The sequence below is a fragment of the Choloepus didactylus genome, chromosome 8, assembly GCF_015220235.1.
Source record: "Choloepus didactylus isolate mChoDid1 chromosome 8, mChoDid1.pri, whole genome shotgun sequence".
Classification (NCBI taxonomy): Eukaryota; Metazoa; Chordata; class Mammalia; order Pilosa; family Megalonychidae; genus Choloepus; species Choloepus didactylus.
In genome coordinates, this window is record NC_051314.1 from 16,377,362 (window position 1) to 16,403,394 (window position 26,033).

Sequence of the window (26,033 nt, forward strand, 5' to 3'; positions counted from 1 at the left end):
AGCCGGGATTTAGACTTAGGCTCAGAGGCTGCAGCCTGCACTGTGGCAGGGGAGGTGGGGAGGAGGAAGGGGATGGCGCCTGGGATGGGCCTGCCCTGGGGTTTCCCCCAGGGAGTGGGCTGTTGGTCCCAGCCCCACTAGGACGGAGCTTCAAGTGCCCGGGCCCCTGATTTCAGAGGCTGGACCTGGAGGCCTGTGGGATGGGCGGTCTGCTCCCCCAGCCTGGCTGTCCCCCCTGCCTCCTGGCAGCCATGCCAGTCCAGGGAATAGATCTGGCGTTGTGCGCGGTGGTCCCAGTGTTTTGCTCAAGAGCACATTTGTTTGGGGAGGAGAAAGGGGGGTCTGTGGTGCCCAACAGAGCTGGGATTCATGGACGGGCCTGGTGGCAGGGGAGGGGGTTGCAATGGCCGCCCTGGTACAGGCCAGCCTGGAGGAGTGCCAGGTGGGGGAAGGCTGAGGTGTGGCCTGGGGGCCGGCTCCCTGCCCAAATTCTGAGCATGCTGGTTGGGTGGGGGCTGCTTGGCCCCTGAGGCAGGGCCCTGTACTTGGGGGTTGGAGGTGCTATTTGGATGGGGGTGAAGGAGGGGGGCGGTAGGAGTCCCACTTCAGGACTTCTCAGTCTGAGGGAGAGGGAGCATGGTAGCCCTGTCCTCAGGGAACCCCTAAATCTTGGGGAAGCTGAGAAGAGACCCTATGGTTGGGGTCTTTGTCTGAGGGAGAAATGGTCCCACCTCCAGGGAGTCTCTGTCTGAGAGGGTTAGAGCCCTGACTTCCGGAAGCTCCAGTTTGAGGGAGGAGGCGCTGAGGGGCTCTGGGTTCAGTCTGCCTTCCAACGGACCCCACTGAGTGGAGGCTCTCCCAGTTCTGGGAAGACTTCCTGGAAGAGGTGGCCCCTGAGAACCAGGAAGGGGTTGGATGTGGGGCAGGGACTGCAAGAGGACCTGTCCTTTGGTTGGAAGCAAGGCATGGTGGGCCAGATCCCGATTCTGCGTGGTCATGGGCACACCCGAGCCTCGGAATGCTCATCTGTGAAATGGGAACACTGTGGGCCCCGGGGGTGTCTGCACACAGTAGGCCTGCATGGCTGCTGACAGTGGTAGGGCCTGAGGGTTTGTAGAAACTGTCAAGTACCCATTTCCCTCACCCCCAACCTCCACTCTGGGTCTCAGCTCAACCAGCTTCGTCTGAGACAGAGGGTGGAATCTGCTGAGCTGCGAGACAGAGACAAAGGGCCGTGGGGCCCCTTCTTGCCTCCACTTTGCTGTGTGACCCTGGAGAGGTCCATGCCCTCTCTGGTCCTCAGGCTGAGACCTAGTCCCTGTCCTCGAGGACGCAGTTGGAGGTTGTGGGGAGACACAGACCTTCCCCTCCCCACCCAGGGCTAGGTCGAGGAGTGAGATGGGGGCTCACCAAGGGCCTTGAGCAGCTTGGGAGAAGACAAGTCACAGAGGGGTCAGCAGAGAATGGGTAACCCCGACAACGGTGACTCAAAAGCCACTTGGTCCAAGCAGGGCCTCTTCCAGCAAGGCCTTTCCTGCCTTTGCCAGACATTCTCCAGGGTATCAGCTTGGGGGCCACGGATGAGAGTGGAGAAATTCCTGGTGCTGCAAGACTGGGGTCACAGTGGTCGAGCACATGGGCCCAGGTGTCAGACTGCTTAGGCTCAACATCTGATTCCATCCCTAACCTGCAAGTTGCATCACCTCGGTGTGCCTCAGTGTCCTCATCTATAAGATGGGATCGAGGGCCGTTGGGATTAAATTAGATGATGCAGAAAGAGCAGCCACCCACTCCTTTTGGACAAGCATGTATTGGGCGCCCTCTGTTTGCAGACCCTGTGCCAGGTGCTGGAGAGGATGGCGCTGAGTCAGATGCCCCCCACCCCCACTCCTTACCCAGGGCTCATGGAGTCTTCTGCTCACAGTGGGTTCCCTTCTCCTGACACCACCCTGCTCTTCTCCCTTTGAGTTGGTGCTGAGTTGGTGGTGGGGAGGGGGTTTGGGAATGCGGAGGAGGGGGTCCTCAGGTTGGCCGAGATGGCAGCTCATCTGGATGTTCTGTCCTGGATTCTGAAGAGGAGAGGCAGGAGCAGGGGCTTGATGGGGAACCAGGACCCCAGAGCTGGAGGGTCAGGGCAGCAGGATCTCCCACCCACCCGCCATGCTCACGGGCAGGCCGAGGCCCAGGGAGGAGCGGCGCTGGCCCGGGATCACCCCGCAGTGGACGGCTGGGCCGAGGGTAGAGTGGGTCTCCCAGCTCTCAGCTCGGGGCCTTCTGCAGCCCCGGAGACAAAGCCCTGGGATCCAGAGGGGCAGGCTGGGGTGGGTGCGTTCTGCAGTCAAGCTGGCGGTTCTCTCCCAGGCATCTTGGCTCAGCCGGCCCCTCCAGCAGCCACTGCCTGTCTAGATGCCCCCATGGGTGCTCCCCCCAAGGAACTCAGGGCTCGTGCCACTGCAGAGATTCCCACCACCGAGGGAGAACAGAATAGGCCCAGGATTGATCAGGCCAGTGGGGGCTAGGAGGGAGCCCCTCAGACAGTCCTGTCTCGCTTCTCCTGAATGAGCCCCCAGCTCCCTTCCCGAGCTCCCTCTTTTCTCAAACACTGACAAGGGCTGTCATTCTGTCTCTTTGGCAGGCCTCTCCAGGGCCTTTTGGGGAGGGGCTGTGGGAACCCCAGAGGGAAGGCTGCCCAAGGGTCCCAGAGGCCCTCCTGGATGGCATCAGCAGCCAGGTCTCTGTGGCCCTAATCCAGCCATCTCCTGCCTTATGGCTTGGCACCAAGGAGGTGGGCTGCCGGCACTTGACAGTTTACACGGCACTCGCTAGGTCTTGACCAGCCCTGGGAGGCCCGGACCTGGACCTGCATGACCCCGTGGGCTTAAGAAAACCAGGCTCAGCTGGGCGCCCCCGGGACGTGTCTTCTCCAGGGCCTGAGCTGAGCGTCCTTAGCCTGCTTCTCTCTCTGCATCTCCCCCTGTCTCTGCACACCCATCTCTGGCCTGTGGCTGCCCCAGTTGGCCTCGCCCTGTTTGCAGCAGCATCTGGGGCCCTCCATCCGGCCGCATGGGGAGGCAGGTCGACCGAGGTTCTTAACTAGGGAACAGACTTGCTGTGTGTAAATCGGAAAGGGACAGTTGCCATCCCACCTGCAGTCACTGGCGAGGCCCCTGCCCATGTTTCTGGGCACCTACCACCCTGCTGAGGCTGTTCGTTTGACCCATGTGGATTTGCCTCACTGCCGGCTCTGCTCCTACAAGCAGCCCCTGGCTCTGCACCCCAAACCTCTCCTGGTGGCACAGCGGGACCCCAGTCCTGATCCAGCCCCTGTGGTGACCCTCACAGGGTGGGCCTCCCCTCGCAAGGCCATGTCTCTTGTGTGGGCTGCTGGGTTAGGTTGCTGGCAATTTTCCCACTTTCACTGACAGTGCGTGACACCCTCCCCCCCACACACACACACCCGGGCCCAGGGCGGCTGCCCTGTGAGAAGGGTGTCCACTCCAAGCTTGGGTCTGATTGTGTGTTGGTGAGCATTCACGGAGGACCCCCCTCCCCCCAATCTGGATGGGATTCCTGCCTGCAGCGCTCCCTGGGACCTGGGGAAGCTTGGGTGGGGGGTGCCTGGGGACCTGGACGGCTCTGGCAGGTGCTGGGTGCTAATGGGGGCTACATCAGGGGTGCCGGGGCCTTTGAGGGGGGTCAGGGTAGATGAGTACCTGCCACAGAGGGAGGGAGGGTGCAGGGTCTCGAGGCCTGGTCCCCATTCTGTGCCCTTATCCCCGCCGCCCCCCCAGATTTCCTCCCTCTCCTCACATAATCTGCCTTCTCCCCTTGGGGCCTGCGTCACCAGGAGGCCATGGGCCATCTTAGGGACTTCCATGTTCCCTTGGCCCAGACGGAGAGACTCGCTCCCCACCTTGGTGCTGGACATCTCAGCACTTGGCTCTGCCCCATACCCTCTGTGGGAACTTGGGGTAACCTCTCTGGCTCCCAGTGAACTCATTCCTGACCAGGGTAATGCCCCCTTTCCCAGGCTGCCCACAGAGTCAGAGGGCATCATTTATTCATTTTATTTAACTACTCTTTACTAAGTAATACCACGTGCCGGGCATTGTCCTACGAATTTTATAGAAACGAACTAAATCATCACAGCAACCTGACTAAGTAGATACCTTCAACCCCTGTTTCACAGAGGGGGAAACTGAGGCAGAGAGGTTAAGAATCTTGCCTGTGGTCACCCAGAGAGTCAACAGTGAGACCGTGATTTGCACCCCACCATCTTGCTCCCCAGGCTACGCTCTAACCACCTGGCTGTGTCGGCTGCTCCTTGAGAATCCACAGAGGGTGGCACTCGGGCTGGGGCCTGGTCTGGCCTGGTCCCGGGGGCTGAGCCTTGAGGGAGGGCCAGGGGTGGGGGGTTTGATCCTGGCACGCAGAACGTGTGGCTGCTGAGGATCGGATTTGATCTATCAGTTACCGAGCAAGTCGCTTGACTTCACTAAGCCTGTTTCCCTACATATAAAGCGGGGTCACAGGACTTACCTGGTGGGGTTGTGGTGAAAATTTGGTGCAAGGAGGCACAGGGGACACCGGGCACATGGTAGATGGGCATGTGGTGGGCAGCTCTGATGCTCCATGATGAGCCAGGAGGGAGGAAGTTTCCAGAGACGACCTGTGCCGCCAGAGTCGGGTGTGCACACCAGGGAGCCCGTGATAAGAGAGGATAGCCCCAAAGGGAGCCACTGCACTGCCCCCTCTCTCCCCTGGCGTGTACCTGTCCACTTGGTGCATACATCTCGCAGCCAGACCCAGGGCTGGGGACGTGGTCAGCTGTGCATGTGTACGTGTGTGTGTACCACACCACAGCCCCTGCATATTGTACACAAACACACACACACACACCTGTGCACGTGATGAAGAAACAACTTAGTCCTTGCTTGCGAGGACCAGAGTGCACTTTACCAACCATCTCTTGAAGCCCCCTCATTGTTGCAAATAGGGAAACTGAGGCTAGAGAGGGGAAGGGATTTGCAATGGGACCACGGTGAGTTCAGATTATCTGAAGCTTAATTGCCAGGCAGGGCCTTTTCTCACATTTGCTGTGAGGAGCCTGTCTGCCATGACCCTGAACCCGGGGCCCTGACCCCCTCCTGCGGGCCTGTCCCTGGAGGTGCTCTTGTCTGTCCAGCACCCTTGCTGATTGGTCCCTGTGTTCACTCCCTGGCTCCTCCCCCAAAACGGAAGCATCCCGAGGACACAAGCCTTGTCATCTTGCTCACAGCTGTCCCTGCCGTGCCCCACAGAGCCCGGGGCATGCTGGGTAGGTGCTCAGTACACACCTGCTGAAGGCAAGTGGCTGAACAGCTCACCCCCTCCAGTTCTCCTGTAGCGAAGTCCAAATTTCTGAGGGGGAGGGACGTGCCCAGTTCCCCAGCACAGACTTGAACCCTTGCCTCCTGGCTGCCAGTCCTGAGCCTTCTTGCTTTGCGCATGTGTGTACGCACAGCACACACACACACACAAACACACACATGCACATGCTATGCCATGACCCGAAAGCTTCCTTCTGATCATTGCTCAATTTTCTAGCCTAGGAGTGTCCATCTGTCCTTCTCTCTGCCAAGGCTGTGGGCTGTATACCTACTGGGGCACCTGTCCTGGGGCCTTCCCCAGCCTATGGCTGCCCCCCCGGCAATGGGCAGGAGTCCTGGAAGGGGACCCTGGGAGGGTGGGGCCGGCCGAGGGGACGTCCCCCTGCTTTGGGCCTGTTCCCTGCTGTGTGCCCAAGGGACTCTCTTATTCCCTGTTTCTGGCTCTACCCACTGAGCCCTACCCTGAAATCCCACCTGCCCAAACCTCCTGGTCTCCGCTCCCCTCCCCCCATGCTGGGCAGACTCAGGCTTTAGGGGAAGGGGGTGTCATGCTCAGGGATCTCCCGCCTCCCTCTGCCTCCCCCAGGAAGTCTGCCCTAATGCCCGGGAGGATGGTAATTAGTATGAGGCAGGCTGGTTAGCTCAGAAATTAAGTCTTTGTTTTCCTGGCTCCCCAGTTTCCCTAATTGAGCAGATGCAGAGCGGGGGAGGGGGAGGGGCTGCCGGGTTGGTCACGGGTGGGGGTGGGGGCGCACGGCTGAGCGCTTGCTACCAGGGGCAGTGGGGGCTGGTGTGGGCCTGGGTGGGGGGCATGATTCAGTGGCCCCTCTCTGTGCACTTTCCCTAGTGGGAGATGCCAGGAATGGCACCCCCGAAGACAGTTCCCCAGACGGCAGCTCCCCCGGGGAGTGTGCCAAAAGCATTCCGAGACCCCACTGTGAGTGCTTGTGTTCACTCATTTCTTTGCTTCTTTGTTCCGGTCTTCAGATCCAACCACTAATCATAACTGCTGTCATTTATTGAGCATCTGCTGTGTGCACTCTCTGAGGTGGCTGACTTCTGTGTATCACCATGTTTGGTCTTTGGGACAATGTTGTGGGGTGCAGGAAACTGAGGCTCAGAGAGGTGAGGTGACTTGTCCGAGGTCACACAGCTGGGAGAGGGCAGGACAAGGTTCAGACTCCGGCAGTCTCACGTGGTGTTATCCTGGATGCCGGGGGTCTAGGCCGGGGCAGCTGGATGGTGACAGGGCTGTGGAGGGGATTTGGGTGAAGGGGCTCTCTCCCCACCGGGGTGTTTGGACAGCTGCTGGCAAGTGGAAGCAGCAAAGGTTCAGAGGTTGGGAGAGCCAGGTTCTGCCCCTGGGGACCAGGTGAGGGCCCTGCTCACCTCCTTTCCCATCCCACCCAGTCCAGGCATCCAGACTGCTGTCCTGTGGGCTCCAGTGGGGCAGGTTCCAATGGGGAGGACTTTGGGACTTTGTGTACCTGGTGGGGACTCGGCCCAGAGCCACATTAGGCAGGGGAATGGGGGGGTGTCTTATGTGGACTGAATTCTGGGAGGCCCCAGAGGATGATGTTGGGGAACAGAGTCTGGTTTAGCCTGATGAGGGACAGCCGGACACTCAGGGATGCAGCAGGAGAACAGGCTGATGCAGGGGTAGTGAGCTCCCAGTCACAAGAAGTATGCAAGCAGAAGACACACTTGGTGGGGAGGGAGTGGGGTGGTAGTGGTCAAGTATCAGAGGAGGGGCAGGGCTGAGATGGTGGCAGACATTTAACAGCTATTCAGTTCCCACTATATACCCTGCACAGGGTCAGGTGTTTGTAGCCCGCAGCCCATAGGGGGTTACAGGCCATGGGAGTTGGGGGAATGGACAGAAATTAATCAGCTAAGCTTACAAAAGTAGAATTGCCAGGAAGGAGTGTGCTCAGAGAGGCTGTAGGGCTTGGAGGCCAGACTGCCTGGGTCAAATCCAGTCCTACTGTTTACTAGCTGTGTGGTCTTGGGCAAGTCACTTAACCTCTCTGTGCCTCAGTTTTCTCATCTGTAAAAGTAGAGATAACCGCACCTTCCACACCTCATTGACTTGTGGTGAAATGGTTTAATCCATGCAGAGGACCTAGAACAGGGCCAGCCCTTGGTGAGTGCTGGAGGACGGGTGTATGTGTGTGTGTGTGTGTGTGTGTGTGTGTGTGTGTGGTGTGGCTTCCCCGAGGAGGTGGTGCTGGGGCCCTGCGCTGGATGGGTGATGGGCCTGGGTGTGGTCATACATGAATTGGGTCTGCCCTCCGCGCCATCCTCAACCTGCCATGATGGGGTAGGGAGTTGGGGGAAGGGACCTTGCTCTCAGGGGGAGCTAAGCCACGGCCCCAGGACAGCATTGCCAGCCTGCCGATGTGGGGGTCGGGTGAACTGTGGGTGGGCTGGGCTGCGAGCTCCCAGGGGGCAGCCAAGGTGGTCAGGGAGGGCTTCTTGTGGGAGGTGGCATCTTGTTGGGCTGGGCCTGAGGGATGAATGGGATTGGGGGGCTAAGAAGGGGGACACTGAGGGGGCTGTTTGGGCCAGGGGAGGGGGGTCCTGTGATCAGTTGGTGGCAGGTCCTGGACATCAGGGTGGATGAAGTCCTTGTCCTTGTCATTGTGATATGGGGATCAGTAGATCCCTTTTCTTGGGTTGTTGGAGAAGCAGTGACAATTGCAGCGATGATAACGGTGATGATGGTGATGACTGGTGCTTGCCGTGTGCAGGCAGGACTTCATCCTCACGACAATACCAGGTGGTGGGTACCCTCAGTACCCCCTTTTACATTTTAAGAAGCTGGGGTTCAGCAAGGTGAGGGCTCTCCCTGGTCCTGCAATTATCTGTAGGGCAGCCCGGGGCCGCCTGACTCCAGGTCCTTTCTCCCTGATCACCACTCTGTGTGTTGGTACAACATGTGAAACACCTGAAAAATAGTAGGTGCTCACCAAAGGTCAGTGCCCTGACCCCTCACTGGAAGAGCTGGTCCTCGGAGAGTCCTGCTTTGTGGTCAATGGGGCCCAGTCTGGGGGATCTGGGGAGGGGGGCCCTCATAGCAACCTGGCAGGTAGGTATTGCTTTGGAGTCCCATTTTACAGATGGGGAAGTTGAGGCCCAGTGAGGTGAGATGACTTTCCCAGGATCTCACGTCTGGTCTGGCTTCAAGTGCTGCCACGTGGCAGTCTCCCAAGCCCTAACGTCCACACCTGATAGGGCCTGTCCCTGAGCCGAAGGCCTTCTGGCCCAGTCCACCTGCTCTTGGGCTGCACTTGCACTTCCCTGGCTCCTCTTAACACAGATGCAGACAATGCCCAGCTCTCCGTCCTCTGCCATGACCACCCACTGCCTGGACATGTGCTTTGGGGTGTTTCTCAACTTGCCCCACATTGGACCCTTCTTCTCTCCTGCTGCATCCCTGTCCCCCTGAACCTCCTCTGAGGCCCCCTGTACCCGGGTGGGCCCAGCCACCCACCCAGACCTCCCAAGACTTCCTTGAGGGCTCCACCCTTGGCCTCCCCTTTTCATCCTATAGGTCATCAAACCCTGCTCCCAAGCCTCCCGTTGCTCGTCCACACCACTGCCCTCACCCACATCTGAGTCACCGTCACCAGCCTGGACCGTCTCAAAGGCCAGCTGCCACCACGGTCCAGTTCATCCTGCACCCTTCCATAGGAGTGAGCTCCCAGTGTGTTGCTCTCCAGCCTACACCCTTCCCTGGCCCCCAGTGTCCTTGGGCTAAAAGCAGGATCCTTATCCCAGCTTCTGGGACCTGCAGGGACTTGGTCCAGCCTCAGGGCTCCCGCCTCGGGGCACCCTCTCCCTTTCACAGCCCCCCAGGCCAATCCTCCAGGCCTCCTTCTAGCTCCTCAAAAGTGCCACCCTTTGGGTACTGCGTCTGCACTGCCCTCACCAGGGTCACACTCAGCAATGCTTCCCCTGGCCCCAGACTAGACAAGACTCCTTGCGTGCCCCTCAGGTCCCTTGTGTTGGGGAAAATCCTGTAATTCTCCAGCGAGCGCTTTGATGGGAGTGGTGTTGGCCCATTCTGAAGATGGGGAAACTGAGGGCTCAGGAAGCATAAGCTGGCATCGGAGCCCAAGTCACTCTCATTCTGAGCCTGCGTTCTCCTGGGTGTGCGTGTGCGTGTGTCCATGTGTGCACAGACGGCAAGCACTGCTGTCTGCTGTCTGTGCAAGGTTTTGTTGGGGCTGTGATAAACCACCTCTTCAGGGAGAGAAGGTCCTGGGTGGTCCCTGGGGGCTGAGCCTGCCTCTTCCCGCTGCGGGTGTGAATGTGGAGGGGGGTGCCAGCCCCTTGCTAGACCCCAGGGCCGCAGCCTCCCAGCTCCACCCGCTACTCTCATACCTTTCAAAACAAACACCCGCGAGCCCAAACCGCCCATCCAGCCAAGGCACAGATGGCGCTCTAGTCGGAATTAATTAGTCTTGTTGCCAGGGCAACCGGGACCAGGAACCAGCCTTCCCTCTCGGCCCGCCCCCGCCTCTCCAGGCCCCTCCCCCTATGGCCCTGGCTCCGCCCTCTCCCCATGCTGAGGCGGGCAGCAGCTGTGGGTGGGGGGTGGGGGATAGGGGTGGTGGCAAAGGTTTCAAGACCAGTCAGAGAGGGAAGAATGAAAGTGGCCCAGCCTTGAGAAATTGTTGAGACTAGCGATGGGGGATTCTGGCTGTGCAAAGGCAGGCACGGAGGGACCAGGGGCCATCTCTACTGCTGACGACAGTTGTGGGGTTCCTTACCCTGCCCGTCTCTGGACTCGCCCCCTCCCTCCCATCCCTACCTGTTCTTCTCATCCTCTGAGCCTGCACCCCACCAGGGCCTCATCAGACATCAGAACCAGGGCTGGGTTCTTCTATCTTTGTCCATCAGTCCATCTGTCTGTCAGTCCCCCACCTCTGTTTCTTCCTAACTGTGAGGACCAGGAAGTTCTTTAGCTTCTCCCTGCCTCAGTTTTCTCATCTGAGAAATGGGCACAACAGCGCCCACCATGGACTCATGGTGAGCTGTGTGGGCCCCTCGCGGTGTCTGGTACTCAGCGACCACTCTGTCACTTCCTGGGCTGTGGCTGGAGGCAGGCGAAGGGCACGCTGTGGAAGGGACTCTGGGGAAGGTGAGGCATGTGCACAGATGGCCTCATCGCTGGGTGTTGGGGTGTTCCCAGGGGCTCCCCCTGCCGCTCTCTTTCCTCTAAAAACCCAGCGAGGTGAGATGACTTTCCCAGGATCTCATGTCTGGTCTGGCTTCAAGTGCTGCTGTGTGTCAGGCTCCCAAGCACTGTGTCAGATCTCAGCCATGTTTGCAGATGGGGAAACTGAGACCTGGAGAGGGTAGCTGGTGAGGTGGGGGCTGACGGCAATCTAGCCTGGGCTTGGGTGCTATTTTCTGGTCCTTGCCAGACGGTGTGGGCTGGAAGGTGGCACAGGCCTTGGCTTGAGTCTTCCTCTGTGCAATCTTGGGGAGTCTGCAGCTTCTTCTGGGCCTCTGCATCCTCTTCTGTGAGATGGGGGGTCATGGGGAGGGTGCAGCTGGAGGTAAGCCAACCGAAGCAGGTTGGGGCCATGGCTTTTAATGCTTTGTGCTGGTAGAAGGGGGCAAATGTGGGCTAACGAGGGGCAGTTTCTGGCCCGGGCCATTCCTGGGGGTGGACTTGAGGTGGCGGATATCAAGGGGACCCGAGGGGAACAAGCCACCTCTAGCTCCCGTCCCACATCTTTCGGAGCCCCTGACACTGGGCTCTGTGCTGGACTCGGCACAAGGAATGCTGCCCTGGCCTGGCATGTCTGCTCGCCGGGCTGGGACGAGGCCCAGGGCAGGCCCTGGCTGCTGCTCAGCCGGCCACCTGGGGCTGGAACACGCTGAGCCCAGCGAGGCCAAGCGCCGCCTCTCCTCCGCTAATTGGCCATTTGCTCCTCCGTGTGACAGGGTGGCATCTTCCAAATGGGCACAGTGGCCAGGGACTCATGAGAGGAAATGGGCCAGACCTGGAGATTGGACTCTGGCCTTGGCTCCAAAGCCCTTATCCTGGGGCTTACGGGCAAGTTGGTGCCCCTCCATGTGCCTCAGTTTCCCCTTCCATCAGCTGGGCCTATTGATGTATCCCGGTGAGACCACCAGTTGGAAAAGCTTTTGAGAGGTATAAACTCGGGATGGCAAACTCAGATGCTCACAGGGGCCAGGACCATTAAAGGTGTGCGTCTGGCTGGAGTGAGGCAGTAGGGAGTGGTAGGGCCTGTGGCCAACATGAGTGCTCAGCCCTGGCCGCAAAACCAATCCATGGGCTGCATGGGGAGCTGCCAGCTTCCCCCAGGAGGCAAACTCTACTGAAGGATCAACTGGGGGTGGGGTAACAAGGCCTAACATTTATTGAGAGCTTGCTCTGTGCCAGAAACAGACTAATCACTTTACCCTTTACCCGGATTATCTTGTCTGATCCTCACAGTAACCCCGAGGCAGGCAGGCTATGAGTGCAATTCCTACTTTGTAGATGAGGCAATTAAACCAAGAGGGTGAAGCCGGGAGCCCAAGGTCATGTGGCAGCGGGACAGGGACCAGGGCTCACCCGGGCCTTTGATGCCTTCCCTGGGGGCTTCTCCGCCAACCTCTCTGGGGTGGGGTGGAGGGAGGGGAAGGGCAGACCCACTGGGCAGGGAAACATGGAAATCTGCAGCTTTTCTATCGCTCACCAAGGAGGCTGCAGGAGGGAGGAGAAGCAAAATGAAACAAACGAAGGATGTTGTGGAGCTGAAGAGGAATAACTTATTTTTTATGAGCTTGTTAACATTTGTGAAGTTAAGTAAGCAGAAATTTATGCCCCTCATTTGCATGCACTAGAAGGAGGGCTGCCTCGGCCAGCGCCATCACCAGGAAACCTCACACGCCTCCCGGGGCTGTGGCCCCGCAGCTCGCATGAGCGGCTCTTGCAGACGGATGGTTTGCTTTGGCCGTTCTAGGTGATTTCTTTGGACCCCCACCGCGGCCGAGTTTCCTGTGTGCCCACTGTGTGCCTGGCCTAGTGTGGCCGCAGCCTCCTCTCTCCCTGCTGGCCTTGGCTGCAGGGACACAGGCTGATGGGTGCAGCCAACTTGGGTGCCCTCAGTCGTGGCTTGGCCTGTGGTTTAGAGGCTGAATGTTCTAGAAACTCTTCCCAGCCTCCCCAGGGACTTCAGAATGTGCAGAAGACCCTAAGACCACTGGCTCTGCTGCCTGAGAACTGTGAGACCTGGGGCATATTGCTTTGGCTCTCTAGACCTGTTTCCTCATCTGTAAAGTGGCAACAGTAAGAGGCTATAGCTCCTAGGGTCATCATGACAATTCGGTGAGTGAATCCAGGAAAGACACTCACAACAGAGCCTGAGAAACACTGGCTTTTTTCTTTTTTAAACATCACTATCCCCTTCATAGCCTTTGACTCTTCAGGTTGTGATGGTTCAAGCCAGTCCTTGGTGGCGGAGCCTCGGCAGCAGCTCTGATCTGGGATGGCTTTGAGGGTTCCCCTGGGTGGGGCCTCTTTGCAAGCCATGGCGCCTTTCTCACTGTCATTGCCAGCCCCAGCCCCTCACGTGTCCACTGCCTTCCGAGGGAGGCCAAGGCTGGTGGGAGGGTGGGCACCTTATGTCCCCCAGAGGGACATCCTTCCTCCTTGCCTTCACCCCCAGCTGACCCCACCCCTCTGCCTGGCGGTGTGCCTCCTTGTCAGTCCAGAGGTGAGGGGCTCCAGGGGTGGCAGGGGCTCTTTCCGACATCTGGGTGGGGGTCTGGGTTCTGGAACGGCCCTTCCTTCTTCCTGGAGATGCTGCCCACCTGAGATGTCAATGGCTCAGGGAGTGGGGGTGTGGTACCGCCCCCCCTTTTCTAGTTGACCCAGCTCTTTGGGGACCCTTTGTTTCCAACAGGCAAGAGAGCTAGATGACACTTCTTCTAGGAGGACTTACTAGACACCCCTGAACTCCTGTGGCCCCTCATGTCTGCACCTGCAATTATCTGTTCCTGCACTACTCCCTGCGAGCTGTGTGCTTCCTCAGGGCAGTGCCATGTCTGTCCCCATCATTGTGGCTGCCTCGTCCCTGGCACGTGGTGGGGGCTTGAGAAATAGTATTAAATGAGTGAATGAATGAAATGCTTCACCTCAGTGTAAGTTTTCCCTGCTTTGGAGCTGAAAGGCCCTGTCAGGTGTGCAGTAGTTTAGGGTCTGCAAAGCACTTTAAAATGCCCTCACCTGGGCTCTAACTTTTGGTTCCCTTATGAAGGAGGCAGGGCAAGGGCTGGGGCCTGAAATTACAGATGAGGGAACGGAGGCTCAGGGGGAAGCATTGGCATTTGAACCCAGACCTCACTCATTCATTTATTTATTTGTGCAAGGAAACTCTTCTGAACTCCTGCTCTGTCAAAGGAACGAGGGACTCTGGGAGAAGTAGGATGGGCTTGTGCCCCCCAGTCTGTCCCCGGCAGGCACAGCAGGGGTCGGGGAGGCTGAAGACGGAGCCCCCAGAGGGGTCAGGGGCGCTTGGGCAGTTGCTGCACCGTCTGTCCTGTGGGTGGCTGCTGGGAGGGTCGTAGCCTCTTCCTCTTCCCGTGGCTGAGATCTTGGCAGTTTGGGGGTTTCTGTCGGCTGACACCTTAGGGCTGTCCTTCTCCCGGCCCCGCCTGTACTGCCCCATGCCCAGCACACGCCACCTCCCGCCGTTGCTCCCAGGCCTGTGCCAGTGAGGGCGGCTGTCTGTACTTCTGGACAGAGGCTGAAGGCAGGTGGCACCTGGGGTGGGGGTGGGGCAGGGGAGGGAGGAGGAGGAGCCTGAGGTCAGAGCTGATGGGAAACGTGTGAATGGGGTGTCAGCTTCTGGGAGTGGTTTGTTCCCATTTGGGGCGTTCCTGCCAGGAGGGTGAAGCCACTGAGGATTGACAGCCCCACCTTCCCTTCCCATCTTCTTCCTTCCTTCCTTTCACCACCCCCTCCCTGTCCTCCATTTCTTGGGGACCTGATAAGAAGTTGAAGACACCGAGCAGGGGTCTTGGCCTTAGGAGGCAGGGCAGGGGGGTGGCTGCAGCAGCCTCGGGCCCCACCCTGCAGCGGCCTGACTCTGGGCTGTCGTTTCCCTTCTCGGGACCTTGGTTTTTTCACCTGTGCTTTGGGGACTTAGTGGGAGCCAATCAGCTGGAGTAAGTGCAGCACTTAGGTGAGTGCCTGCCAATGCTTCGCTCATTCAAGGCTACCTCCTGGAGGGCTGGAGCCAGTGAGTGAGGGGAGAAGATGAAGAAAGGAAGTTGGGGAAGGCTTTAGGTTTTATTCTGACCTGATGGGAGTCAATGCACGGTTGATTGAGCTGACCTGGGTGAGGGAGACGGCAGGTGGCAGGCGAGGAGGCCGCTGCAGTAGTTCAGGGGCAGTGGAGGCTGGGGGGAGGCTGGGGGGAGGCTCGGTGGTCGTGGGGAAGTGGGCCGATTCGGGTGTGCCTGTTTTGACCTCCAGGAGTTCAGGAAGGCACGGGAGGAAGATGTGCTTCTTTCCGCAGACAGTTGTGGAGCATCTGATTGAGCCAAGCATTGTGTAAGGGTCTGGGGACTGGTGTGTGTGTGTGAACCAGAATGTTCCTGATGTCAGGGATGCCACAACCGATGGGGAAGTCAGACTTGGAGACCAATCCTTACAGAGTGACTGATGTCTGGGCCAGGCTGGAGGGCTTCTTGTAGGAGGTGACTGAATTCTGCAGGATGACTAGCATTCACGAGGTAGGGGTGGGGCAGGAGGGCACTCCAGACTGTGGGAATCTCAAGGGGAAAGGCCGGGAGGCCAGGAAGTGTGAAAGACTACATGAGTTCCTAGAAGGGTAAAGACACTTGTGTACCAGGGCCTGGGAGTGGGGAGGGAGGATTCAGGAATCTGGGGGTGGGCAGTGCAGCAGGGCTCCTGAGCTCCCCCAGACCCAGAGAAGGAGGCTGGTCTTTGGGTTTTCCAGCAGCAAGGAGCACACCAGGCATTTAAAAATGTGCTCCAGGACCTAGTGGGGAGGGAGAAGAGCTGAGGAATCAGGGAAGGGCGTTCCTAGAGGTGCTGGTCTGGGGTCGGGCTGAGCTGGGCGGCGGGTGGTGGGGAGGGAAGGGGTTGAGGGAGGGGCCCAAGAGTAGGCAGGGGAGAGGGAGCATGAGTGTGCATGTGTGTGCACATGCATGTGGGGGAGCGAAAGCATGTGTGCGTCAGTTAGAGGAAAGGGTGACGGAGGGAAGATTTGCAGAGATCACGAGGGCCCCTGAATACTAGGAAGGGAGCAAGGGAGGCACCGCTGGCCTCCGAGCAGAGCCGGGGGCTGGGTCCTGCTTCGGGAAGTTTCCTCTGGCAACTGTGCGAGGAAAGGTAAGCAGAGATTGCTGCACCTGTCCCGGGGACTTTAATGGGGGGGGGGGGTGGCAAAGGGAACTGAGAGGAGGAAGGGTGGCAGAGCACAGCAAAGGCTTGGTGGAGGAAGTGGCATTTGCTTAGGACCATAAAGGATGCGAGGGTTTGGCTATACGGAGGTGGAAGGGAAGGGCCCAGCAGGGGGCTGGAATGGCCCATGCAAAGGCTCAGAGGCACGAGGTTAGCCTCTTCAGGTGCCTTTGAAGGATAAAGGGAAAGTCAGAGCTGGGAAGTGTTAGGCAGAACTCCCCACCCCAACTCACACACAACCCACTTCTAGCAAATATTCTAAAAAGCTCCCTGCACCCACAACAAACGTGAGTGCTTACATGGAGCCCACTTGTAGCTGATGGGACGGTTTGAGCTCCCCACACCCACAACAAATGTGACTGTTTGCACAGAGTCCAGCCTTAGCTGATGTGATGGTTTGAGCACGAACAAAAATTTTTCATAATAACCTTCCTACTTAAACTCCAGACCTTGAGCAAACCAAGCCCCTAACGTCAACTCCTCACTTCTCTATCTTACCCGCCAACTGGGGCTTCAGGGAGGGCTTCCTGGAGAAGGCCACACCGGAGCTGAAGCTTTGGGGGCCTCACAGTATTGGCGGTGAGTGGCAGGGAGAGGGAGGGCAGTGTCAGTAGGGGAGGGCAGCCTGGTGTGGGGGGAGTGGTAGGAGGGCCTTGTGGCCAGGGCAGCGGGTAGAGAGGGGGCGGGTCGCCTTACGCCTCACAGGCTAAGGGGGCAGCCTCTGTCCCCGGGGCTGCAGGGAGCCCTGGAAAGATTCTGAGCAGGAGAGGCAGTGTCAGAGTTCTCCTTTGGAAGGTTCCTTCTGGCCGCTGTGGTGAGGGAGCAGGAGGGGAGGATGCCACTGCAGGGGACTGGGCAGTGATGGTGGGGGTCTGGCCTGGTGAGGTGGGAAGGAAAGGACAAACGTGGCAGGACGTGGTGGGGACAGACGTGGCAGGACGTGGTGTTTGGTCTGATCGCCTTTCGTCAGGAGAGGGAGGAGCTCCGGTTGATGCTGGGTTCTGTACCTTGAGCCTCTGGGTGGGGGGCAAGTCCCTCCATCAAGAAGGGACTCTTCGGGTGAGAAGATGAGCCGGGGGGTGTCTGAAGGTCAAGCTGTGAAAGTGTTCAGCAAACAAAGAGCAGTGGGGTCTTGCTCGAGAGCTGGGCAGACAGGGGCATGGCTGGAAGCCTTGGTCAAGGCTCTTAACTTTCTGGCCTCAGTTTCCCCACCTGTTATGTGGCAGGTGGCCCAGGTGGTACTAAGGGAGCTGCCAGCTCTGACCTCCTCTGTAGTATCCCAGAGGGTCTGAGAGTGGATGGTGTGAGGTGCCCTGGGGGGGTGTGAGGAGTGGTCCCTGCCCCAAAGTGGGGCCTGGGCATGCTCACGAGAAGCTTTGATACTGGAGGCTGGAAATGAGTGTGCTAAAGGAGGTCTACACAGTTTGCTTGGCCAGAATTTACTGAGCACCTTCTGTGTGCTGACCCCCACGCCCAGGGCTGGGGACCCGGCGGGGACCCGGCTGTGGTCCCCAGCTTTGGCACTCATGCTGGGAGAGTGATACAGAAGCCCCTTGAAAGCCAGGAGTGTCACCTCACTTGAGGCAAACGCAATCTATAAAAATTCAGGTTTTTATAAGAGAAACTAGAAGCTGATTATTTTACAAAATAACTCACAGGAGGGTTTCCTTAAACAGTCAATATCTCCACTGTGTTTGTGATGGGTTTCCAATTGCCCAAGTCCCTGACTCGGCTGCGAGTTCTTTGAAGGCCTGCAGTTTGCTCATCTTTGTCTTCTCCACTGGGTGCCAGGGATCCTAGGCCTGGTGCACGGTGGGTGCTTGCTCACCGTGGAACGTCTGCATGGCAGCGGGCAGCCCCTCCTGGGGTTCCCAGCCCCCTTGGGTAGTGGCCAATTCCTTGGCGGTGCCAAGCCCTCCCTGTTAATCATCAGCTTCCCTGGTTTCTGGGATCAGCCGTGCTGCCGGGCGCTCCCCTGGCTTCCCGTTGGCTTTGTGGCTCTCTTGCCGCCAGCAGGCAGGGGCTCACGCCCTCCTCGTCCCTGCCCCAGCCCTGGACAGGTGGCTCCCCTGCCCCCTCCCACCCTGGGTCTCCCGTCCCCCGGTGAACCGAGTTTTGCAACTTTGTGGCCCCGGTGCCAAGCCCAGGGCTGTGCATTGTTGGCTCAGAGCTAGCAGATAACGTGGAGCAGCCACCCTTGCCAGCTGAGGAAACTGAGGCCCAGGAAGGAAGGGCCTTGCTCAAGTCCTCGCTGCCACAGAGCCAGGGACTGTGACAGGGCCAGCTCTCACCCCCCAAGTGCCCTGGCAGTGGGGGGGGCCCCGGGAGGGAACATTCAGCAGAACCCAAGGGGCAGGGGAGCTTGGTGTGACTCCCGGCCCCTCTCAGCTGTGTATCCTTGGGCAAGTGGCTTAACTGTTCCAGCCTCATCTCTGAAACCTGTAAAGCCCATCCCCCAGGGCTGGGAGGGGGTTAACAGAGTTAATGTCGGGTGCTTACAGGGCCTGGCCTGTAGTAAGTGCCAAACCTGACTCCTGTGGACTCTCATCGGTACCTGGAACCCAGGCTCAGCCAGAACAGGGCTGGAAGCCAGCCACACACTTAGGCCACGTGGACCCTCCGAGCCTCAGTTGCCCCATCTGAGGAATGGGTCTGGCAGTCTTGACCTGTCAAGTCCTGTTAGTGGAGGCTGGGACTGAAGTAGCCAGCATCGTGCTCGGCTAGTGGTGCTGCATCCCTGGAGGAGTAGTGACAGGTTTCTTGTTTACAGTTCCCAAGTGCCCGGTGACATTTGCTCTGGTCCTATGGAGTCGGCATTGCTGTCCTGACTTGGAGTTATTTGTTATGTGCCTACTGTGCGCCAGGGTCTGGGGCCCCGACAGCCCTGGAGGGCGGACAGTCGTCAGGGACTTTGACAGGTGTGGAAGCGTCCCTGGGGTGGGTGCTGGGGGCCCCTGGGTGGGGGGTGGCCAGGAGGTACCATGATGGGAGAGCAGGAGGGAGGGTATGGGGTGGCAGCCAGGCCTTCAGAAGGAGTTTTAGCTTCAGCCTGGGAGCCATGGAAACTTCTGGAAGGGCCTTAAGGGCAGAGCCCTCAGTGTGAGCCACGATGAGACAGGCATTTTGCGAGGCTCAGTCTGCTGAATGGAGGGGTGAGTGGGGGCAGAGAGGGGATGCTGGGAGATGCAGGGAGGCAGTTGCCATTGGCTTGGACTGATGGGCGGCAGGGGGTGCGTGTAATTGTTTGGCACCAACAGGACTTGGGACGGATTAGAGATGAGGGAGAGGGAGGGGTCCCTGGTTCAGATGGTGGAACATGGCACAGAGAGGTCCAGTAATGGGCCCGCCGTCACACAGCCCCAGGAGGCTGGTGAGCAAGGCCTCGGTCCCAGCCTCTGTAGGACGTGGCAGTGTGGCCCGCAACCCATCAAGCAGCTTATGGAGTGAACAGTGAAGAGCTTATGGAGTGGAGGGGGAAGGCGAGTCAGAGTCTGGCGGGGCGACGCTGGTGGTGCCAGCCCACTCCCATTGCTGGCTGTGCTCAGCGCCAGGCATAATGAAGATTGATCAGGGCGTCTGCCGGGGAATGGGGGATCCATTCTGTGTTGCCCGCAGCTCCGTCAGGCAGGGACGGGCAAATAAACACACCATTTAGGGAAGGAGGTGCTGCACGGAGCTGGGGTAAGATGGCGGCTGAGTGGCACGGCTTCTGGAGGGAGGGTGGTGGGGTGATGGTGAGGAGCTTGGGACCCCGGGGAAGAGAGACCTGGCCTTACAGCTTGGCTCCAGCCTCTCCTAGGGGGACGGCCTCGGTTTGCCCATCTGCAACTGGAGGTTGTTCTCAGGTTAGCACCGGGCCTGGGACGTGGTACGTGTTCAGGGAATGCTGGGGCTATTTTCGTCATCGTTGCTGTGGTTGGATGGCAGCTGGAGTCCACGCTTGGTGGCTGTGGAGGTTAGCTGGCTTCGGATTCGGGATGTGTCATGGTCTGCCAATCCAGATGTCCCAAAGGGTAGATGGTGCCCTGGAGATGATGGACTGGGTCCAGGACCTGAGGCTCACTGGCTGCAAAGCCGAGGTCCTGGCCCAGGTGTGAGTGGATGCTGCTGGTGGGAAGGAGGGTCTGGAAAGCCACAGAGGACACGTTCCCATTCCATGGGGAATGGAGAGGATGGGAGACCAAGAAAGACACACAGTCAGGGAAAGGACAAAGGAGCCCGAGAAGGATGGGAGCTGAGGGAGTGTCCTTGTCTGATTTTACCAGGTAAACATGCAGGAGGCCCAGAGAGGGCAAGGGCCTGGCTCAAGGTCATGCAGCAGCTGGCCCGGGGGCCTGGGCACTGCCCCTGCCTGTGAAGGAGGGATGTGATAATTTATCACGGGAGTTTAATAATGAATGAAGTAGAAGTGTCTCTAATGCAGGCAGCAGGCCTGGAGTAATAAGGGGTCTGTATTAATTTGGAAGTCAATGAATATGCAGGTGTGTCTGAATGATTAATGATGCTCCCAAAGCCCTTGGAGAGGGGCGTGTGAACTGCTGATGATGGAAATATGAATATTGCATACATCTGGGAAGTCGGATAAACCGGGGAGCAGGTGGACTTTAACGAGCCAAGAGGACTCTTGCAGCCACAAAGGGCTGAATATACCGACATCCTGGAGCAAATCCACAGTGTCATGGCTAAGTGCCCTCACTTTCTTGCCACGGGTCATGAACAAGTTACTTAACTTCTCTGAGCCTCAATTTCCTCATCTGCAAAGTGGGCATAAAAAAACAGAACCTGATTCTTGCATCCTGAGGACAAAACGTGCGGAAAGCCCTTAGCACAAGGGCTGGCGTGGGCCTCGGGTGAGAATGGTTACAGCCTTTCTAGAAAGGTGGGAAAAAGTGGTTGAGGAGCACCGAGGAAAGTGACACTGACACTCGGATCTCCTTTGAATGTGGGCAGCACTTTACAGTTTACAAGGGGGCGGTATCTCTCGTTGGTCCACCTCTTTACTCCTTCCAGCAGCTGTGAGGGGCAGACGGGATGGGACTTGGGGAAGCTGAGGCTCAGAGACAGCTGGTCACAGCCAAGTCACCTCGCCAGCGAGGGGCGGAGGCCAGGTCCACCCTCCTCCTTGCCCGGGAACCTCAGAGGAGGGTGGCGGTGGGACCAATCAGGCCAGCAAGCAGGAGGGTCCCTCTAGGCCGGAGGGCGGGATCGCCTCTCGGGGCCTCCGTTTCCTTACCTGTCCCATGAGGGCTTGCCTGATGCTCAGGGCTGTTTCAAGGCTTTGATAAGAAAATGGGACCCTGATCCCTGACCTGCGTCTGACCTTTGGGGTCACGCCTCTGCACCTGCCGTCCCTCTGATGCACGGGGCAGCTGTACGCACCGGCCCTGTTTTGCATCTGCCTGTATCTGGGGAGCTGCTGGTGCTTGGTGACTCTGTAGCTGTGGATCCTTGGGCCTCAGTTTGCTCATCCTTCAAGTGGGAATAAGTGTGTGGCTGGTGTGTGTTGAGTGCGCCGGGTCGGGCACACAGCTGGTGCCGGGCGAGCTCCCAGCTGCTCCCCCTGGACCCACGTGGCACGGGTGTCCGCTTTTATATGCCCGTGGTCCTTCGAATATCCTTTCTGCCTGTGAGCATTTTTGGAGGGCCTCTGGGTGCGGAGCTGGGCCCTGGGTTTAGAGGGTGAATGGGTCTGCCTATTCCACCCCTGTCCTGTCCCTGACGAGGTTCTGGTCCAGGCAGGAGGCAGCTGTGATCAGTCCCCACGATGCCAGCTGGGAAGGGGGACGGAGCCAGACTTGGATGGGGGCAGGGGTGCTTGCTTATGTCATTGCCTTCCCCGCCAGCACTCCGAAGCAGGCCGTGTCTTTTGGCTGTGAGTTGAGTCCTTCGCTCTCAGCAGGAATTAACCCAAAGAACGGTAGTTTGAATGAATGAGGGGGCGAACGAGTGAATGGCTGGCTTCTAAACCCCTTCCCCTACTTCTCCCAGGATCCAGACTAGTGAGTGGGGTCCAGACCCAGCCCCCGCCTTGGCTGTCCCGGGTGGACCCTGGCGATCCCGTTTTCTGTCCCTGGCCTGGACTTGGGAACAGAGGCCTGTGGGGTTGTGGGGGAAGAACTGCAGCGTTCATGGTGATGGTGCGGCCTGCTGTGGACAGATGAGGAAACTGAGGCCCAGAGAGGCGAGGGGCTGCTTGGGGCCACGCTGGGCAGGCAGGGCTGGGGTCAGAGCGTGCTCGGCAGCTCCTTGGGGTCAGTCCCGCGGTGCCTGTTCTGGCTGGGTATTTATAGTCTTTTGATCTATATTAACACCCAGGCCTGCACAGGCCCCTGCGGCCTCCACCTCTGAGGGCAGCTTTGAACACTCTCAGGGGCCTGGGATCAGAGCTCACCCCCACGCGGCTTCTCACCTTTCCCTCACAGCCCTGGGGCTCATGCTGGGCCTTTTGCCTGGACACACTTCCTTGGCCATGGTGGGGTCAGCATCTTTGCCTGGTGTTTGCTATCACTCCTCACGTCTCTCCAGCTCTTCAGGGAGACCCTGCACACAGCGTTGGATGGAGCGCCTGGGCCACATGGCCCTGGGCAGGTCATCCCTTCCGAGCCTCAGTCTCCTCATCTGTACAATGCGCCTGATTCCCACTGGGGTCTCAGTGTCAGGCGCTGAATGCTCAGCGCCTGTGAGCTGGGAGCTTCCTGTCACACGCCTCGCATCTCTTCTGGTCCTCGCTGCAAGCAGCCCCCAAGCCCGTGGGGACTGGAGCTTCATCCCCATTTGACAGATGAGGCCACCGAGGCCCTGGGGGCGGCGTGATGTGTCATGCAGCCTGTTGGGGCAGAATTTGGACTCGCCCCAGTCTGAATGTTCCAGCTTCCCAGGCGCCCGGCCTTGCCAGGGCCTGCAGGGTGCTTGGGGCAGGCCCGACCCCTCACCCCGCCAGCTTGGTTCCCACTCCTGCCGCTACGGGCACAGCTCCACTAACTCTGTGCTTCTCTTACAGAGCAGAGACGACTGGCCGCCCTGAGCGCAATTCAATTCAACAGACATTTACTGAGTGCCTACTATGCGCCAGGCCTTAGGCTAGGCACAGGGTGGGGGGCAGGGAGGAAGGTGGGGTCCTGATCTCAGGTAGCTCTAGGGCTGGGGGAGGCATGGAAAAGATAGGCAAGGGTGGAGCAGCTGGTACCAGGAGAGACACCACCTGGAGGGCTGGAAGCAGCAGAGGGACCTGGGTTCAAGTGCATTACCGGAGAGCTGCTGTCCCTGTCTGTGCCTCAGTTTCCCCATCTGTAAAAGGGTATTGATGGTGAGGGTGGGTGAGACAGTCTCTAGGGCCCTTCCAGGATTCCATGGGTCACCCAGCAGGTGGGTAGGAGGCAGAGCAGGGAAGCCATTACTCTTCCTTGTGGAGGGGTAATCCTGGAAGGCTTCTTGGAAAGAGGGAGGGCACTAGATTTGGGCAGCAGTGGTGGGGATGGGTGGGAATGGCTCCCAGACTCAGGAATAGCATGCACAAAGGCCCAGAGGATGTGAGGACCAGCATTCCTGTAACTCGACAGGGTTGGGAAGGGATGTTGTGGGCCGGAAACTTAGGGAGCTAGGGGTCCATGTGGAGGGGCTAAGCTCTATCCTGGGGACAGCGGGAGTCACTGTGGGCTGCTGAGGAGGGAGGGTCAGGAACACATGGTCCTGCTTTGTCCCTCCCCCTTCTCCTCCCTTATTTCCTGGGGATGCACGTCAGGGTCAGAACCTCTAGGACCTGGTGGCCGCGTGGCTGTGGCTGCATGGTTTCTGAGGGAGGAAGGGGAGGGTCCCGCGTGTGCCCGCACCCTGCAAGGCACTTTACCCCTTAGTCCTTGTTGCAGACCCACAGAATGGGCATAAATGGATGAGGAGACTGAGGCTCTGAGACGGAAGCCTCTTGCCCAAGCTCATGCTCTCACCCCCAAACCACCTTGCTCCTCCCAATACCTCTTCCCGCGGGGTCTCTGCCTCCCTGCCAAGGCCAACGCAGTTGGGTTTGGACAGTGATAGTGGGAAAATCCCCAGAGGCTGTTAGCAGGACCAGCTTTCCCCAAGACCCAAGTTTCTGCCCCTGCAGCCCTGTTCTGAGATGGGGAGGGAGGTGGGGTGCCTCCCACTTTACAGATGAGCAGACTGAGGCCTGGAGAGTCCTGTGGCTAGTCCAAGGTTAAGCATGAGGGAGTCACAGCCTGGACTGGGACCCCTTCCCCTTGTCATTCAACGGAGGCTTGGAGGGAGGCTCGAGTCCCCTGAGATCTCTTCACTCCCACTCCCTCCCACCCAAGGCAGCCTGATGGAGTGGAAGAGACTGGCATCCGAGTCACAGACCTGGGTTCAAATCCTGGTTTTGTCTTGTGCAAGCTGTGTCACTCTGAGCCTCGGTTTCCTTATCTAGAAAGGGGCAAGAGCAGACTGCCTTCATGCAGTCACTAACAGGCATTTATTGAGCACCTACTGTGTGCCCGGTGCTGGGCTTTAAAGGAGAATCAGGGCTCTTCCCTCGGAGAACTCAGTCCATCGGTAAAAGCAGTTCAGATTCTGGATGTGGGCTGGGGGATCCCACCCCAAACAATCAGGTTTTAATTGGTGAGGGATGGGGGGAGGCAGGCGAGGCAAGCAGGAGCAACAGAGGCTGGGCTTCGGACAGCCTTGGAATTTCCCCAGCTCAGTGGGGAGCCAGGCAGACCACACTCGGATTTCTGGCTCAGCAAGCTTGCTCTCTGCTGAGTGAAGGATGGATTGAATGGGGCGATGAGATCGGAGGTAGAGAGAGCAGGGAGGATGCTGCCTGAGAAACTCATGTGGGGTAAGGAAGGAGCCAGAGCAGATGCAGGGGTGGGAGTGGGGGGGCAGGTGTGCAAAAAGAGCCTTGAGTTGTGGGGGAGCTGGGTGGAGATTGCTGCCGCTTGCTCAGTCAGGATCTGGGGGAGAAGCAGGGAGGTGGGTGGGCAGGGCAGGGGGAGGTAAGTCCAGTCTGGGTTTTCAGGTCTAGGAGGCAGTTGGGATCCGGTGGTTTGGGTGTGCTCGGCATGACGCTGATCCCGGAAGCCCTGAAGGGGGCTGAGATTCCCTCCACCCCACACCCCTACGGGCAGAGGAAGGGGCATCTGCAAAAGATACTGAGAGGGGGCAGCCAGAGAGGCAGGAGGAAAGCGGAAGTGGAAGGTGGCACGTTTCAAGGAGAAAGGTGTGGCCGTCAGCGCGCAGGGCTGCTGGGAGCCACAGAGGCTGCCCATGCCAGGCCCCTCGCCCAGCACCAAGCACACAGAAAGGCCCAGGTCTTTTCACGGAAAGCAGAACCTCAGCCTGCCCCCTTGCCATCCTGAACAGGAGGAGGCCACGGAGGAGGAAGGTGTTCCGGAAGGAGGGAAAGGGGAAAAACATTTGCATGCATAACAAGGCTGAAGTGAGGGAGAGAGAAAGAGGGAGCAGGAGATGAAAAGAAATTACCATACGCCAGGATCTTGTTATTCAACCTAATTTTCAAAGGACCACAGCTGTCGCACTGAGATAATCTGTTAATTATAACAGCCATTGTGCTTTGGCAATAGGAGAGAAACCGAGGCTGGGAACAGGCTGAGGGTGGGGGTGGGTGCGGGCCTTGGGGGGTGGTGCCGGACCCAGGGTGGGGAACGGGAACAGAGGCAAAAGAGGGGCACGCTGCCCTTGGGACTGAAAGGTAGCCACTGTAGGGCCAGGCCTCATCCTGACCCCACTGTCACCACTACAGCCGCGGGTGACCATGTGAGATACCGATGCCAGGAGCAGATGATTTTATTGAGCACTTGCTACGTGCCAGACTGCCTTGTAGCTGTTCGCTCAGTCCTCGACAGACCTCTTGTCCCATTTTACAGAAGAGGAAACTGAGACTCAGAGGAAAGAAGCAACTTGCCCAGGACCACCCTGCTAGTCAGTGGCAGAGCTAGGATTTGAGCTGAAGGTGGCCCCTGAACACTGAGGGATGAGGGGTTGTTCCCCACGGATTGCCCCTGAGTTGGTGGGCACAGGAGCTGTCCCGACAGCACACGTTCCCAGGCTGTCGTTTGGGTGCCGGGCCCCCTGGACAGTCTGCCCAGCCGGCAGCCCTGGGGTGTCCCTCCCTTGGCATTTCCGGGGCTCTGGCTGCACGGTCAGCCCCCAGCACTGACAGAGCCTCCTTGTTCTCCCCTGCTGCAGCTGCAGGC

General features: G+C 58.7%; 1 protein-coding gene across 7 annotated transcripts in view; it reads left to right on the plus strand.

Moving 5' to 3' along the window:
* ELFN2 (extracellular leucine rich repeat and fibronectin type III domain containing 2) overlaps positions 1 to 26,033 on the plus strand; it is a 50,403-nt gene that overhangs the window by 11,552 nt on the left and 12,818 nt on the right. The window contains exon 2 of one of the 7 annotated variants that reach the window (XR_005218519.1): positions 22,826 to 22,866. The exons of 5 other annotated variants lie outside the window; for them this stretch is intronic. The gene's annotated coding sequence lies outside the window, so the exon portion shown is untranslated. Of the gene's footprint in view, positions 1 to 11,100; positions 11,539 to 22,825; positions 22,867 to 26,033 lie in introns of those variants that run through there. One more of the 7 variants, XM_037847675.1, reaches the window with a different exon arrangement.